The following is an 18,369-nucleotide window of genomic DNA, read 5'->3' on the forward strand; positions in this document are numbered from 1 at the left end:
GTTGGTATCAGGATCAATGCTTGTAATCATAAGATTTGTAGTGAATCTATAGTTTGAATTAAGTATAAAATAATGTAAATAGTCTTAAGCTAAAAAATAGCACCTGGATTATTTAACAAATGTAAAATAATGAGCTAAGGGACTAATACAAATAAAGTGATGATCAAATAGTGGAGCTTGGGAATATGATAGTAGGTAGTACTATAAAGGTAATTTTTTAAAGTTAGAATTATAGTATAAAATTATAATATAAAAGGGACTAATATAGGTTGTGGTGAACAATAAAGTGGTAATCAAATAAATGAGCTTTGGAATATAATGGCAAAATTGTGAACTTATTCTACTTCAGCACCTGAGAATAGCACCTTGATTATTTTAACAATTGTGAATATATAAACTAGGGTAGTTATATAAAGCTAAAATAAAGGAGAAAATATATAAGGGACTAAAATTAAGTAATGGTAAGCAAAGTTAAATGGACAGATGGTAGGAATTATAATATAAACTTATAATATAAAAATACAATTTGAAATGGTACTTGCAATTGCACTAGAGTCTGGTATAGGTTGTTGACAAGATCAAGATTATAACTAGATTTAAATTGACAAAATAAAATTCACAATTAAAGTACCAAAAGAATAATAGTAAAAAAATAACAATGGTAATGTCTTGGTTATAATATGATAGTAAGATGGTAGACAGGTACCCAGGTACACAGGTACAAGGGATAAATTCGTTGCTTCAAAGAGGCAGAAGGTCTCCCTTATGCTATGGCAGTTTCTCATCTCTGCCTCCAAGGGAGACGACCCCGTGTTTCTTGTTTTCGTGTTTCAAAGCGTCCCCCCACTTCTGGGGTCACATCTTCTGCAGCCTCCTCTGCAGTTTCCAGTCCCATAGTCATTCCTGTATCTAATTCTTTTGCTGTCCTGGGCTCAGATGTCCCTACTTCAACTCCTCAGTCTGTCCTCACTTCTTCGTGTCCTCCCTCACAAACCCTGGTATCTACAAGACCTCCTACGACACCTCCCAATCGTCCCTCTACTTCTCAATGGCTCAAAAAATCTCCTTTAACCCCTCCTTCCCTTCATCCACCTCCACATTTTACCTTCCTGGTCTCCGTACCTGGGTCTTCCCCTTTCACTGGCTCTGTTACAAGTGTGGAGGTTCATCCTCCTCCTTGTACTGTACCTTCTTCCCCTGTCCCCTCCCAAGTCTCTTCCTCTTCTGCCACCTCCCAGGTTTCTGCCTTTTCTGTCCCCTCCCACACTTCTCCAGTTCCCTCCACCCTTTCCCCCCCCCTACCTTGGTACAGTCCATTACAGCTCCAATCTTTACTCAAACTCCTCCTCCTTCCATCTCCAATATTGTCTCCCATACGATGTCTCTGAACTTCGAAACACTTGAAGCAATCTCTGAATATATTGCAGAGACCAAACCATCAATGGACACTGATCCACCCTCTGTTCCTTCTCTTTCCTCTTCTCCATCTGCACAACTCCTTTCTTCACAATGCACCGTTCATTCGCTACTTGAGCGTTTTCCTTTCCCACCGCATGTGGACTTTTCTAACCCCTCTAGTCCCTAGGAACCCTTACCTGCGGATTTCAGGTATCTTTATCGTTGCCAATCATGGCCTATTTGCAGTGGAATATTTGCAGCCTCAGGGGTAATTGGGGTGAGCTTCAGACGTTGCTCTCCCAGTTTTGCCCTGTTGATGTTTGCTTACAGAAACCAAAATTACACTCTGCCGTTATCTATCCTATCTCAGGCTATAATTTGTTGTATTCTTCAGATTCTTTTCCTGATGGGACCTTTAATGAAAGTGCCCTTCTTCTTCACACTGATATTCCGTACCATCAGCTATTTGTTCGTACTTCGCTGCATTACACAGCAGCCCATATCCACTTGCATAGGTAGTATACACTCTGTTCTTTGTATCTCTCTCCTTCTCGGGCATTATCTATCCCAGATATTGCCTTTCTTGTTTCGTCATTACCGCTACCACTTCTGTTAATTGGCGATTTTAATGTCCATCATTTCCTCTGGGGGTCTCACTGTGATTCCCGTGGCATTCAGTTAGAGGCTTTTCTTGCTACCCATCCCCTCCATGTTTTAAATACAGGTACTCACACCCATTTTGATACTCGGACTCATACTCTCTCTTGCATCGATCTCTCAGTCTGCTCTTCCTCCGCCACATTAGACTTCACCTGGTCTGTTCTCTCGGATTTACATTACAGCAATCATTTTCCAATCATTCTTGCTTCCCCTTCATATTCACCACCTCTTCGTAACCCACGCTGGCAATTTGATCAGACAAATTGGAACCTTTACTCACAACTAACTGTTTTTAGTGAGGTTCCTTCTTCGTCCTCCATTGATGAGCTTTTACACCTCTTTTCGTCCTCCATTTTAACCGCAGCTTCTCATTCTATACCCCAAACTTTGGGCATTCTCAGAAACCTGTGCCTTGGTGGTCTCCTGCTTGTGCTCGTGCAGTACGTTTGAAATGCGCTGCTTGGGGCAGGTACCAGTACAATAGAACCACAGAGAGACTAATTGATTTTAAGCAGAAGTGTGCGATCGCTCGCCGTGTCATCCGTGACGCTAAACACACTTACTGGTGAGATTATGTCTCCACCATCACCTCTGCTTCCTCTATGAGTGCAGTCTGGAGAAAAGTACGAAAACTGAGTGGTAAATATTCTCCTGACCCGGCTCCTGTTCTGCGGGTTGCCAGTGTTGATATAGCAAGCCCACTAGTCAACGGCCATACCACGTTGAACGCACCGCTTCTCGTCCGATCAGTGAAGTTAAGCAACGTTGGGTTTGGTTAGTACTTGGATGGGTGACCGCCTGGGAACACCAAATGCTGTTGGCATAAAAACTTTGGTGGCCTGGTGGCTAAAGCTCCCGCTTCACACACGGAGGGCCCGGGTTTGATTCCCGGCGGGTGGAAACATTTCGACACGTTTCCTTACACCTGTTGTCCTGTTGTTCATTACCTTTGTAAATTGTGAATTCATTACCTCTGTAACTTGCTCAGCTATCAAAACTTTGAGGCCCAGTCCCTGGACCCATTATGTACCTCTGTAATCTTTTGACTACCGCCCACAGGATGGGTATGGGGTGCATAATAAACATATTAAACTAACTGTTGTCCTGTTCACCTAGCAGCAAATAGGTACCTGGGTGTTAGTCGACTGGTGTGGGTCGCATCCTGGGGGACAAGATTAAGGACCCCAATGGAAATAAGTTAGACAGTCCTCGATGACGCACTGACTTTCTTGGGTTATCCTGGGTGGCTAACCCTCCAGGGTTAAAAATCCGAACGAAATCTTATCTTATCTAGATGTTGCCAATGAAATTGGCAATCATCTGGTCCGTATTTCTCAGGGGCTCCATCTATGCCCCTCATTTCTTTCCTCAAAGTCTGCCACCCTTAGACTTTTCTTCTCTTAGAGAAGAACAGCATAATGTGCCTTTTACACTTCAGGAACTGAAGGCAACACTCTCAGCTTGCCGATCATCGGCAGCTGGGCCCGACGATATTCATATTCGTATGCTACAACATTTACATCAGTTAGCCCTTGCAGTCCAACTACGCCTTATCAATCTTATTTGGTCACAGGGAGTTCTTCCACAGCTGTGGAAATCTGCCATTGTTCTCCCTTTCAGCAAACCGGGTACTACGGGACATGAAGCCTCCCACTATCGTCCCATTGCTCTTACCAGTGCAGTTTGCAAAGTGATGGAACGCTTGGTAAATAGACGTTTAGTGTGGTATTTAGAGACACACAACAGTCTCTCCACTCATCAATATGGCTTTCGTAAGGGCCGTTCTACCATAGACCCCTTACTACGCTTGGATATGTATGTTCATAATGCCTTGGTGAATAACCACTCAGTTATTGCCATATTTTTTGACCTTGAGAAGGCATATGACACAACTTGGAGGTATAATATTTTGGCCAAAGCCCACTCCTTAGGCCTTCAAGGCAATCTATCATCCTTCCTTAAGAACTTTTTAACTGACAGACATTTCCGTGTTTGGGTTAATAATGTGCTCTCCCCGGACTTTGTCCAAGCTGAAGGTGCCCCCCAGGGATGTGTTCTGAGCACAACACTTTTTCTCCTTGTTATAAATGATTTGGCCTCTAGTCTTCCATCCAATATTTGGTCATCACTCTATGTTGATGACTTCGCTATTGCATATGCAGGCGCTGACTGTCACCTCATTACAGTTTCTATCCAACATTCAGTCGACCGTTTTTCCAATTGGGCCACCACACATGGGTTTAAATTTTCCAGTACCAAAACTCTCCAAATTACTTTCACTAGATGCTCTGTCATCTCCGATCATCCTTTGTACCTCTGTGGCTCCCGTATCTCTGAACGTGATACAGTCAGGTTTCTAGGCCTCCTCTTTGACCGTAGGTTATCCTGGAAACCTCACATTACCTCTCTGAAGGCCACTTGTCACAGCCGGCTGAACCTTCTTAAAACCCTTGCTCATCTTTCATAGGGAGCTGATCGTCGAACTCTCCTTCGCCTACATTCTGCCCTCATTTTATCGAAACTTGATTATGGTGACCAGATCTATTCAGCGGCCTCTCGTTTTACTTTCTCTAGCCTTAACCCCATTCATCACCAAGGATTATGTTTATGCCTTGGTGCTTTTCGTTCTTCCCCTGTTGAGAGCCTCTATGCAGAAGCGAACGTTCCATCCTTATCCGATCGCCGTGATGCCCATTGCCTTCGCTACTATGTACACTCTCATGATCTCCGCAATCCTTCCATTTATAGAATGGTCACCGATATTAGTAGACATTCTTTATTTGTTCACTGCCCCTGTTTGCTCCGTCCCTTCTCTCTTCGCCTACATTCGCTCTTGTCTTCTCTTCAATTACCACCTTTCTATGTTCATGTAGCATCTCACTTTTCCCTACCCCCCTGGGAAGTTCCAGCTGTTCGAGTCTGTTCTTTCTCACTCCCTTGCTCGAGAGCCCAACTGTCTACGGTAGCTTCCCACTCTCTTTTTCTTGACCACTTCCACTCTCATTCTCATGCCATTGCAGTGTACACAGATGGCTCTAAGTCTTCAGACTGCATAGGATTTGCAGCAGTGTTTCCAGACAGCGTCGTACGAGGGCATTTACTATCTTCGGCTAGTATCTTTACTGCTGAATTGTATGCCATTCTTGCAGCACTTATCCGTATTGCATCTATGCTTATGTCATCATTTGTGGTTGTCTCAGACTCCCTTAGTGCTTTACAGGCTATACAGAAATTTGATACACCTCACCCCTTAGTCCTCCGTATCCAACTTTGGCTACGCCGCATCTCTTCCAAGCATAAAGATATTGTTTTTTGTTGGGTCCCTGGTCATGTTAACGTACAGGGCAATGAACAGGCAGACACTGCTGCGCGGTCAGAAGTACATGACCTACCAGTTTCATATAGAGGTGTTCCATTTACGGACTATTTTGCTGCCTCCATCAGACACTCACCACTTTAAAAAATGGGTCAGTATCATAATCTTTGGATACCCTCTCTACATGGACCCATCCCATCTGACTCTAAGTGAGCATATCATCAAGTCTAAAAGACTTAAAGGAAATTCCCAAATTATTGCCAGTTGGGTAGGTCCTGTGCCCCTTCCCCGAAATATCTGGGTGCATGGTTTACGTTTCCTAAACATCGAAGTGTATCTACCCCCTTAACGTAGGTGTTACAAATGCCAGCACTATGGCCATGTTGCAGTAGACTGTGGAATACTACATTCTTGGTGTGGTAAGTGTGTTGGGAAACATTCCACTAGAGAATGCACAGTAGGCCTTGACAGCCAAAAAGTTGGGGTTACAGTTTCCCACAAGGACTGCAGCCAGAACCCAAACAACCTTCGATGTAAACCTGATAACAGTCCTTTAATGGTAACTGAGGATGAGGCCATCCAGTCTACCACAGCCAGATCTGAGACTGAACCTCTGCAAAGTGTGCAAGTACCCCACCTCACTGCAAAGGATTCTGGTGATACCAGAATGCCATCACACACACCAGCTGTGGAGGAGCTAGCCATCCCTGCTAGCACATGTGGAACTACTGATCTGCCACTACTGATACCTATGGCTACACCTGAATATGGGGATGAGCTTATCAATTTTTCCAAAACACACAACTACAACAGTCAGACGGACACCACACAGGCAACCCCCTTGGAAACTGGAGATGAGTCAGATGCACAGAACCTACCTGCAATGAATGATGAAACAGACTTGCCACAGGCACCATCAGAGAACACTAATGTAACCATTGTACCTGTTAAGGTGATAGGTGTTAAAGAAAGCACTAAATCAGAAGTGCCATCCTCTGGAGAGGCATTGGATTCGCCTGACCTTCCTCATATCATAACAAATTTCCAGAAAAAAATTGAGCATCTTGAACAGATCCTGACAAGTTGAATAAATATATGTAATCAGGATGATGCTCTCGAGCATGGTGATGATGTCAAAAGTGCAGCAATCTCCGTTCAGTTTCAAGCAATTTGTAAGAAAGAAGCCCATGACTCTTGGCTTCAAGACTTGCCTTTTAACTGGCTGCCAAGATGCCGAAAAATGCTTAAAAATAAAGGTCCTGAAGATAAAGACGTACAAACTATGCTATTTGCTCTTAAGTGCCTGCACACTGTAGTCAAAGCATAATAGTTTTACCATCTTATGAGCAAGAGATTGTAATAACTCACTACAATGGATACATTACAAATCTTTTCATGGAACATTGCTTCCATCAGGAAGCGGTTGCCTGACTTACATCATATTAGTGCAACCAAGAATATTGATGTCATCTGTTTGCAGGATTGTAGATTGAAAGATGGAGCACCTCCACCAAACTTGCCTGGATATGCAGCTTAAAACCTAAGGTCAACCAACTGTTGTGTGATGTATGTCAGAAAGAACTTGCCACATTCACTCCTTTCCTTGCAGAGTCGAGTTAACATGCAGTATCATGGTGTCAAAGTATATGCAGGCGATTTTTCCGTAAACATTTTTAATCTCTATGCCCCCTTGAAGAGGCGCGAGGCGAATCTTCTGAGTATATTATTTCGTAACTATGTCTGGATTTTGCTCCCGCTTGCGAAATGCAGCGAACCAGCTTCGACCTGATGCTTTACCAGATCGCATCAATAGTGAACCTACCCTCATTCTTGGAGATTTTAATGCCAGACATAAGAATATTGGTGGGTCTATAACAAACACCAATGGAACTAAACTAGTGAAATTGCTAAATGAGCATGATAATGTTCGAATTGTGGGCACTAATGAGCCTACTCACATATATGGTGGCATACTAGATCTGCGCCTTGGATTTAATACATCATATACGATGCACGACTCTGTCATAGTTGATGATCTTCTATCTGATCACTTCCAAAGACTAACAACTGTCAATCTTGATCACATCTCCAGCAATCAAGGAGCTAAACACAGAAGGAGGAAACTTATTCTCAAACCAGAACACAGAGACAACTTTATTAACCACTTGGATCAATGGTATAAGAATTACGAGCCAATTGGCACACAAAATTTTAATGATGATTTAGTTGCCACTATTGAGAGTGTCCTCACAGATCAAGTGGGTAGGAATAGGAAACAAAGACCCTCCACTATAAATACCAATAAAAACCAATGTAAATACTATAATGATCCACAGCTACGCAATCTAACACATGCAGCTAGGAGGATTGGTAAAGCATACCGTGAATGTAGAACCCCAAACCTGCTCAGAACGTTCCAAGCTGCACTAACAAATGCAAGGAATAGAAAGCAAGAACTTAGGCAACAGGAATGGGAACAGTTTGTTAGTGGATTAAATAGGTCCACCCCTTTAAGTTTAGCTTGGAAAGGTATAAATAAAATAACCAGGAAAAAGACTGGCAATGTTGCTCATCCCTTTCCTCTTGTGGCCCGGTGGCCTGGTGGCTAAAGCTCCCGCTTCACACACGGAGGGCCCGGGTTCGATTCCCGGCGGGTGGAAACATTTCGACATGTTTTCTTACACCTGTTGTCCTGTTCACCTAGCAGCAAATAGGTACCTGGGTGTTAGTCGACTGGTGTGGGTCGCATCCTGGGGGACAAGATTAAGGACCCCAATGGAAATAAGTTAGTCCTCGATGACGCACTGACTTTCTTGGGTTATCCTGGGTGGCTAACCCTCCGGGGTTAAAAATCCGAACGAAATCTTATCTTATCTTATCTTATCTTATCTTATCTTATCTTATCTCTTGAAAAAGCAAATGACCTCATAAATGACTGGTCCAAAACATCCAGGCATGAAAACCTTCCATCTCATATTAGAAAAAATTTAGAGAATACTTCTGAAGAAATGTTGAAACTGATTAATTTTATGAGCCAAAATATTGATGAGAGTGATTGCCTCTTTACCGAGTATGAATTAGATAATGCATTAACTAAAGGTCGATCAACTGCTTCTGGAGAGGATGGTATAACCTATGATATTCTCAGAACTCTTAGGCACGTGCCTGATAACCCTTTGTTGGCACTGTATAATCTCAGTTACACTGAGGGCGTTCTTCCTACTTCCTGGACCAATAGTCTCATTGTGCCTATCCCTAAGCCCCAACAGCCTGATACATTTAGACCGATCTCTTTAACTAGTTGTCTTTGTAAAACTTTTGAAAGAATGATACTTAACAGACTGTACTACAGAATCAGACACCAACTTTCCCCCTATCTATATGGGTTCATGAAAGGTAAAAGTGTGCAGAACTGTATTTCCACCTTTCTCACTGCACACACCTCTACTAGTTTTACCACTTTTCTTGATCTAAAATCTGCTTTTGATATTGCGAACAGAACCGTTATACTACATGAACTAGCCAAAATGAATATTGGTGGTAGCTTACTCTGCTGGATAATAGGATACCTGTCAAATAGGGTATCCTCTGTCCTTTACCAAGGCTTCAGAAGTGAGTCTAAAGAAATGTCTTTAGGTACACCGCAGGGAGGAGTTCTTAGTCCCATGCTATTTAATATTCTGATTAATGCTCTCGTAAATGCTCTACCTGCCTCACCTAAACATATAGCTATAAGCTATGCTGATGATATCATGATCCATACAACAGGGCATAAGAAGATGAGTACCGTTCTTAATGAAGGTCAAGCAATTTGTAATCGACTAGGCCTAATAATATCTTCCTCTTAAACAAAGATATTAACAAGCAAACGACATCCCCCACCCATCTATTTGCAGGGTGAAATCATTAGCTACGTTAAAACTTACAGATATCTTGGTGTAGATGTACCCTTTAACAAATCCACTATACCACAACTAAATAAGAAATGCAAAGTTAGGCTAAATGCTCTCAAACCATACCACGGGCGGGATTTGAATCTGCGGTTAGAGAGTCTCGAAACTCCAGACCATCGCGTTAGCCACTGGACCAGTTAGCCACAATAAGATTCATCCAACTAGGTATATTTCTACACCATAGGAAGGTTAGCATAGGCACCACTGTAACCACTGGTGGCCTGGTGGCTAACGCTCTCGCTTCACACTGCGAGGGCCTGGGTTCGATTCCCAGCCAGAGTAGAAACATTGGACGTGTTTCTTTCCACCATTCTCTGCTCAGACACTGTGCTGAGCGGTCGTGAGCTGTCTCTCCTCAGTCCTGACACCTGGTGGAGGAGCTTCGCGACCACAACAACAATGTCGACTGGTTTTTGAAGGAGAGTTAATACTGTGTGTATTGACCTCATAAAGGGCACAATCCCCAGCGCATCGATTAATGTGTTGGTGCCGATGATCATCCGCAATGTATTTGGCATCCAGCATGAATGCCTGTGTGGCGTTGCCTTAAATGGACTATCCCGGATTTTCGTCAAGTTTTGTGATACCAAGACCTACGAGCAGATTGTCAACCAGTATCAGGATGTTAGCAAGCAAGTCACCCCAGCAGTCACAGTTAAGTTGCACGACGTTTCACAATACTATACGTGGGTACGTGTGCGAAACGTGCCTTTTGAGGCTAACGAAGTTGACATACGTGAAGCCTTCAAATACTATGGGACGATCCACCAGGTTACTATGGGTCGGAGGTCTGATGGCCACTATGCTGGTTTACAAGAAGGGTCTTTCTTGTTGAAAATGTCCCTGCGCCAACCAATACCTTCATACATAAACCTAGAGGAGTTCCGTACCCAGGTGTATGTTACGTATCCTGGACAGAGACGAACTTGTCGCCTATGCGGCGCATTGGATCACATTGCTGCACAATGCGTTAAGCGCCAGCCGCCCTCAGGACGTGGTCGTCGTCCTGATGGTGAGGCTCCTCCTCGGATTCTGGCAGATGAAGTAGTCGAGGACTTACCGCGCCTGAAATCGTGGAGTGATGAGGTGGATCGGGCCATGCTCGTGGAGTCATCCTGCGTGACTCTACCTGGTACGGTCAACCATGATGTGGTAGAACATGGTGGACGTGAGAGCCCTCAAGCAAGAGAGGATGCTGACATGGAAGCTAACATTGTATCGACATTGAGCGACCTTTTAGCTTCGCAGGAGTATGATTCTGTGCTGTGTGTGCCTGTGTTGGAGTGTTCAGATGAGTAGAGAACACAGTTAAAGGTTGTCGATCAGTTAATTAATTTAAGTGAGGTAGAAAGTCCGAGAGTTCATACTGTTGCGGTCCTGATAAAGCTGAGGATGCTGTTTCTAGGAAGCGTGCGGCTACCCCGCCCGACTCCGACGATGTCTTGACCCCTGGACAGCGTTCTGGGAAGAAGACGTGGTCGGAAGTCACAGGTGGGGGGTCGTGTGGTTCCAGGACAGCGAGTAATATAACAGAGAATGTACAAGGTAAAGGTGGCGCCTTAGGCGTTAGTCAACGTAAAGGGAAAAAGGGTGTGGTGGTCCCTCGAGGAAAGCCACCGTTAGCAAAGTTAGGTGTATAACCATAAATGTTAATGGTATGAAAAATAACAGAAAGCAAGTGCAGGTTCATGAGTGGTTGCATCGCTTTGCAGTAGACGTATGTTTCGTGCAAGAACATAACCATAAAGTTGGACGTTCGTTTGCGATAGATGGTTATGATGTTTATATGGCTCACTCGAGTCGTTTGAAAGGTGGTGTGGCTGTTGATAAAAGCGACCAGCCCGTTCGTGATGAAACATTGGGAGGAAGGGGGGGGGGGGTCGCGTGGTATGCGTCATAGGTGAGTGGGGTACTCAACGGGTTGGTTTTGTAGGAGTATATGGGCCAGCTGAACATGATGTTAATATTAAAAATACTTTTGTTAACGATGTTCTTGTGTACTATTTGAGATCCCTGCCTGATATTACAGTGGTTCGTGGCGACTGGAACTGTGTGGTGCGCCGTAAAGACGTAGAACCGAGGGGAGCGGGTAATTGTTCGATTATTTTGGGTGATTTGTTGTCTGGGCTGGGGTTGGGGGATGTAAGTGGAAGCAGTGATTTAGGGATTGAGCACACTTTCGTGCGTAAGGACTATGCTGCGTGCTTAGACAGGGTGTATGTGTCTCGGCGGGTAGTTGTAACCAAAGTGCGTGTGTTAGACGTGTATTTCTCCGACCATCGCGGTGTTCTCGTAGAGCTTGACTGGAGAGGTCTCCCGACTCGTTTTAAAGGATATTGGAAGTTAAATACTCGTTTACTTCAAAGTGCGGAAGATAAGACACTCTTCACGCACTTATGGACGTCTATGGGAGTAGACTCCTTGGAAGGTAGTGATTTAGTGCGACAATGGGACGAGGTTATGAAGCCTCAAATTAAAGATTTTTATGTACATCGGGGTAAGGAGGCCTCTCGATTTGAGTATGGATTTTTGAGGTACCTGGAGGGTTCTTTACAGCACTGTTATGCGCAAGGAGAAGTATCTGGAATTTACCCAGTGGACGAGATTGACAATCTAAAGAAACACATCCAGGTGCTGAAAAATATGTTTTTTGATGGGGCGTGTATTTCGAGTGGAGTCGAGGAGGCTGTGTGGGGTGATAAGCCGTCCGCTTGTGTCTTACGTAGTCAGACACAAAGGAGGAAGGCGACCGAAATCGTGAGTTTAGTGGTGCAGGATGGCGTTGAAGGGTATAGTGAGGGTCAGGTTGTAACAACAACTGAAGGAATAAGTTATTATGTTGATAAATGGTTTAATCTCAAAATGCTAAATAAAGATGTAAGCGTGGATGCAATACGGGAATTGGGGCGGAATGTACGATGTGAGTTGAATGATAATGATCGCTTTCTCATGGGTGGGCCTATAACTGAAGCTGAGGTGTGGGAGGCTTTGCAGGGAATGTGCAAGGGCAAGGCGCCAGGTATTGATGGCATTCCGTGTGAATTTTATATTCAACATTGGGAGGTCATAAGGACTTTTCTGGTACGTTTACTCAATGCGATGAAGGAGGGGGGACGTTTAGGTTTGTCTCAGAGTACGGCGGTTTTGGTGTTAGTTAAAAAATGTGACATACCCGTATCACTTAAGGATTACCGACCAATATCACTAATGTGTAGTGATTATAAATTATATGCAAAAATTTTAATGAATAGGATTAAGAAAGTGTTTGACAAGGTAATACATAAGGGTCAGTTTGGCGTGCCAGGTAGGTCGATGTATGATGGTCATGGGAATATCAGGGAGTTTGTCGAGGAATGCGGAACGAGGGGCGGGGGTGGTGTTTTGGCTTTAGACTGGCAAGCTGCTTTTGATAGTGTAGAAAGGGATGTGCTGTGGAAGTTTATGAGATGGCAGGGTTTTGGAAATGAGATCATCATGTGGGCTCGTTCTTTGTACAATGGTGCTGGGTTTCAAGTACAAATTAATGGGAAGTTAGGAGACTTTGTCAAATTGAATAGAGGCATTCGACAGGGATGTCCTATGTCTCAAATGCTCTTTGCTTGCATGCAGGACCCTTTTTATTGGACAGTTTGTGGGCGGGGTGTAGATTCGTCGTGGGGTTCGGGTAGTGATCGACCTGACGTAGGTTATGTAGATGATACAACTGTCCTATTACGTACGAGGGAGCAATTGAGTTTTGTGGGAAGACTTGTAGATGTATTTGGTAAGGCAACAGGAATGCGGGTTAACAAAGAAAAATCAAAGATTATGAAGTTGGGAGATTGGGCGAGAGAGGAGGTAGGTATAGAGACGTGGACGGTGGTTGACTGTGTTAACATATGTGGTATACAGTATATGAGAGAGGTTGATAAGACGAGGGCATGTAATTCGGGGAGGGTGGTAAATAGTGTTTTGAGGCGTATAAATAGTCTCAGGCCACGACATTTAACCCTACACCAGAGGGCGATAGTAATTAATGTTCTTCTTTATAGCAAAGTTTGGCACGTTGCTGCGCTGTATCCACTAATACAGAGGGATCTCAAACATCTTTTAAATAGAGTTTATAGATTTTTGTGGGGCTCAGGGTGCGACTGGCTCACAAGAGCGGTGGTGGAGACACCAATGCGTCAAGGAGGGTTAGGCCTTGTTCCTTTAAGAGACCGAGTCATTGCTTGTTAAGTGAAGCGTCGTTTTCTCCGACTGGATGGCAGGCATGGTAGTTTAACAGAAATGTATCGTGACCTGTGCAGGTGGTGGGGACGGACAGATTTAATTAGGTGCGAGACGATGCTACGTGTGTTACTGTGCATGCGGGACGTGCGGAGCGTTAAATTAAGTACTTTGGAAAGAGTGGGTATGGTGAAAGTTGAGGTGAGAGTTCAGGGAATGTTCCCCATGTACGCGTGGTGTGATATATGGAAGCGGGTTCATCAGTTACGTCTCCTTCCTCGAGTACGCGAAGTGGTTTTTAAATTTTTGCACGGGATTCTGCCGTCCAAGGTGGTGTTGTCTAATCGGCGTGTAGAGGAGGACCGGAGTTGTTCAGCGTGCGGGGAGGACGAATCAGCGTTTCATGTTGTGTATTTCTGTGAAGATTTAGGTATAGTACGTGCGTGGTTAAGCAGGGTTTTACGAATGGTTGGGTGGGGGGAGGTTTGTCGGAACTTAGAGCGTTGAGTTTTGATGTGGGTGGGGTTGACATCTGTGTACAACGTGCAGTGTCGTATGTCGTAGCCGATTATATTTATGTGTCATGGGCTATGAGGCATGTTGAAGGTAATAACAGAATCCGGGTTTTAGCGGGAACAATTCTTAGAACTAAGTGTCGAAATCAGTTGGTATATGAGGGGAGATGGGAGAAAGATTTCCCGTCTGCATATAGAGCGTTAGAGTTAAAGGATTTGAGATAATTTGTGTTTGTTCAGTGGGTAATCTAACGGGCTGGTCAGCTGCGTTTGTGTGTAAATGTCTTGTGTTTGTGAATGTTGTATGTATGTCTCCAATGTTGTATGTATGTCTCCGATGTTGTATGTATGTCTCCAGTGTTGCATGTATGTCTCCGATGTTGTATGTATGTCTCCAATGTTGTATGTATGTCTCCAATGTTGTATGTATGTCTCCAATGTGATGATGTCATTAATAAAAATGTAAAAATTTTGTATGTGCAGAACGTTAAAAGTTTTGCCTTTTTTATTCTTGTATACCAATCATTGGTATTTGTATAGATGTGTTTTCCTATTACATGTAATATATGATATTACATGTAATTGATTACATTATTTGTTGAGATGTAAAATAACACATCGTATTTGTTATATTTGGATGTTTTCGTCGTCGATTCATTAATACCTATGTCTATGTTGGTGTGTATGAGTGTGCTTGTGTGTGTGTGTTATTGTGTGTGTTGGTTTTTTAACACAATGATTTATTATACAGTCTATATACTTACCCATGTGTGCTTGCCATTTGTATATACAACATAGTTAGACATGTTCTTTAATAATGTATAATGTGTTGTGTCTGAGTATAAAACCATTGTCAATACTTTGTTTGTGTGTAAGGTGTATTACCATTATATTGTACGGTATCGTTGGTCGTGTGAGATTATTGTAAAATTAACCGCTTTCTTTTGTGTGTTTTTAATATACATTTATCATTGTGTATCTCACTGTTTTAAATAAAATATAATCAAAAAAATTGAAGGCTCTTGACTCATATAATGACTCCAACAACATGCTCATTGGAGAAGCCAGGTGTAGATACTCAAAAATTAGGGACAAAGGAATTAATGTACCATTGCTATGGATCCTATCACACATTGGATTACTCCTTCATAATGAAGTTGATATGTTAGCCAAGAAGAGTACCCAGAAGGAGAATGTAGAATATAACTTTGATATAACTGTGTCTAGCATTAGGAATAATATTAGGAGAGAAGTAAATAATGAAAATGATTGTTATAGGAATGCAGTTAGAAGCCTGAGTAGATCTATAACCCACTATGATAACATGAACGTAGATAAGTATGTTTATGGAGCAACGTGCAATGTGAACAGACTGACTGATGTTGTAGTGGCTAGGCTTAGGCTTGGTTACAAGTACTTCTGGCAGTTTGGGAGACACACAGATGATGATCAAACTTAATTGTCCACTTATTGAGGAATACAGAGACAGACAGTATAATAACCTATGTGACATGTCAAGATATCTTATTAATGAAAATAAGATACCAGATATACTAAGCAAATTTCCTAAATTTGCTTGTAACAGATAAGTGAACTATAGATATGTAGATATAAATCCATATGTATTCCTGTTAACCCTTTGGGGTCTAGTTCCTAGGCCTTTTGTGTATCCATATGCTCTTGCGCTACCGTCCATAGGATGGATATGGGGTGCACAATAAACTAGCCACTTCAGTGGCAAAATCTAAATATAGCTACCCACCTTCACACCCGTTGGCAACAACGTTGGTCTACTCTGCTTGGTAACAAACTTCAATCTATTAAACCGAGTATAGGTTACTGGCCGTCTTCTTGTCACCAGTGTCGAGGTTGGGAGACTACTCTCTCCCGTCTTCGCATTGGCCATATTCGTCTTACTCATGGTTATTTCATGGAGAGGCGCCCTGCTCCTCTCTGTGAGAATTGACAGGTTCCATTATCGGTTAGCCACATTCTATTAGACTGTCCACTTTATCAACGAGCACGCAGAATATACCTCCAACGCCGTCTTCGCTCCGCTGCTCTCTCTTTATCTTCCCTTCTCGCTGATGGACCCACCTTTCTTCCGGACTCTCTCATTGACTTTTTGACAACAACTGACTTACTTCACAAACTCTGATTATACCTTCAGCCCTTTCTACCTCAATCTCTTGCTGCCCTCTACCCCCACACTATCCCCTGCCCCGCTGTTTTCTGTAACCCACTGATCATCCCTCCCCCCTTCTACCACCCAATACCCTGGCTTCCTTCCCTACCCTGCAGCACTGTAGAGCCCTTGTGGCTTAGCGCTTCTTTTTTATAATAATAATAATAATATTATTATTATAAAATTCTACGCCTTTCGAGAGAGTGCAGATTCAGGGCCCTCAGTCTATCCTCATAGGGAAGATTTCTAATACAAGGGATCATCTTTGCCATCCTCCTCTGTACGTTTTCCAGAGCATTTATATCCATTCTGTAATACGGTGACCAGAACTGTGCAGCATAATCTAAATGAGGCCTAACCAAGGATATATAGAGACATAGGTTATACAGTGGTAAATTTTTATTATGTATTCAAAAAAAATTAATTAATAAAATTTATAGTCGAGAGATAGCAAAAAAATATTACAGTTAGTACAATTTTAAGTGTGTATTGATACTTTAGTCACGAAAACCTATGTACCACTGTATAGAAAACATTCTGAGATTCACAATAAAAAGACTTGATGGATATGAATCAAATGTTTATGTAGCAGATAAAAGCAAGTCAATGTACATGGGAAAAAAGATCACTTATATTATATAGTTATTTCCAAGTTAAAATTCTAAAATAAATTAGTGAGAATGAAACTAGTAACATGAATTATTACAAAATGTGATGAGATAGTATTTACTTTGATATATATAAGACATTAATGATATTCACAGTAATATAAATTCAGTGAGAATTACTCTAATGTATATAAAGGTCAAGTACACTGCAGTGTACCTGCTACACCATTGCAGTGCCATTTCATTGTGCAATTAATAGTCATTCTTAGACTATGTTACTGATAATTCTTTTGTTTTATACACTTTGTTGTTATAGATAATTTTTATCTTGTATTCCATTTACTATTTCATTGTGTAATTTTACATTGAACTGTTCATATTTGCATAACTGATTTTTTAACTTATTTTGTGCTATGAGTTCCTTTATCATAGACTTTTACTATTACCTGGAGTTTACCTGGAGAGAGTTCCGGGGGTCAACGCCCCCGCGGTCCGGTCTGTGACCAGGCCTCCTGGTGGATCAGAGCCTGGTCAACCAGGCTGTTACTGCTGGCTGCACGCAAACCAACGTACGAGCCATAGCCCGGCTGGTCAGGAACCGACTTTAGGTGCTTGTCCAGTGCCTGCTTGAAGACAGCCAGGGGTCTGTTGGTAATCCCCCTTATGTATGCTGGGAGGCAGTTGAACAGTCTCGGGCCCCTGACACTTATTGTATTGTCTCTTAACGTGCTAGTGACACCCCTGCTTTTCATTGGGGGGATGTTGCATCGTCTGCCGAATCTTTTGATTTCGTTGTGAGTGATTTTCATGTGCAAGTTTGGTACTAGTCCTTCTAGGATTTTCCAGGTGTATATAATCATGTATCTCTCCCGCCTGCGTTCCAGGGAGTACAGGTTCAGGAACCTCAAGCGCTCCCAGTAATTGAGGTGTTTTATCTCCATTATGCGCGCCGTGAAGGTTCTCCGTACATTTTCTAGGTCAGCAATTTCACCTGCCTTGAAAGGTGCTGGTATTGTGCGGCAATATTCCAGCCTAGATAGAACAAGTGACCTGAAGAGTGCCAACATGGGCTTGGCATCCCTAGTTTTGAAGGTTCTCATTATCCATCCTGTCATTTTTCTAGCAGATGCGATTGATACAATATTATGGTCCTTGAAGGTGAGATCCTCTGACATGATCACTCCCAGGTCTTTGACATTGGTTTTTCGCTATATTTTGTGGAAGGAATTTGTTTTGTACTCTGATGAAGTTTTAATTTCCTCATGTTTACCATATCGGAGTAATTGAAATTTCTCATCGTTGAACTTCATATTGTTTTCTGCAGCCCACTGAAAGGTTTTGTTGTTGTCCACCTGGAGCCTTGCAGTGTCTGCAATGGAAGACACTGTTATGCAGATTCGGGTATCATCTGCAAAGGAAGACACGGTGCTGTGGCTGACATTCTTGACTATGTCAGATATGAGGATGAGAAACAAAATGGGAGCGAGAACTGTGCCTTGTGGAACAGAGCTTTTCACCGTAGCCG

General features: G+C 42.8%; 1 non-coding gene across 1 annotated transcript; it reads left to right on the top strand.

The window, feature by feature from the left end:
• The first annotated feature begins 2,762 nt into the window (after positions 1–2,762).
• LOC128684591 (5S ribosomal RNA) lies at positions 2,763–2,881 on the top strand. The gene has a single exon (XR_008406392.1). It is a non-coding gene; the product is annotated as a 5S ribosomal RNA (ribosomal RNA).
• The last annotated feature ends 15,488 nt before the right edge of the window (positions 2,882–18,369 follow it).

This window comes from Cherax quadricarinatus, chromosome 4 (assembly GCF_038502225.1).
Source record: "Cherax quadricarinatus isolate ZL_2023a chromosome 4, ASM3850222v1, whole genome shotgun sequence".
In the NCBI taxonomy this organism is placed as follows: domain Eukaryota; kingdom Metazoa; phylum Arthropoda; class Malacostraca; order Decapoda; family Parastacidae; genus Cherax; species Cherax quadricarinatus.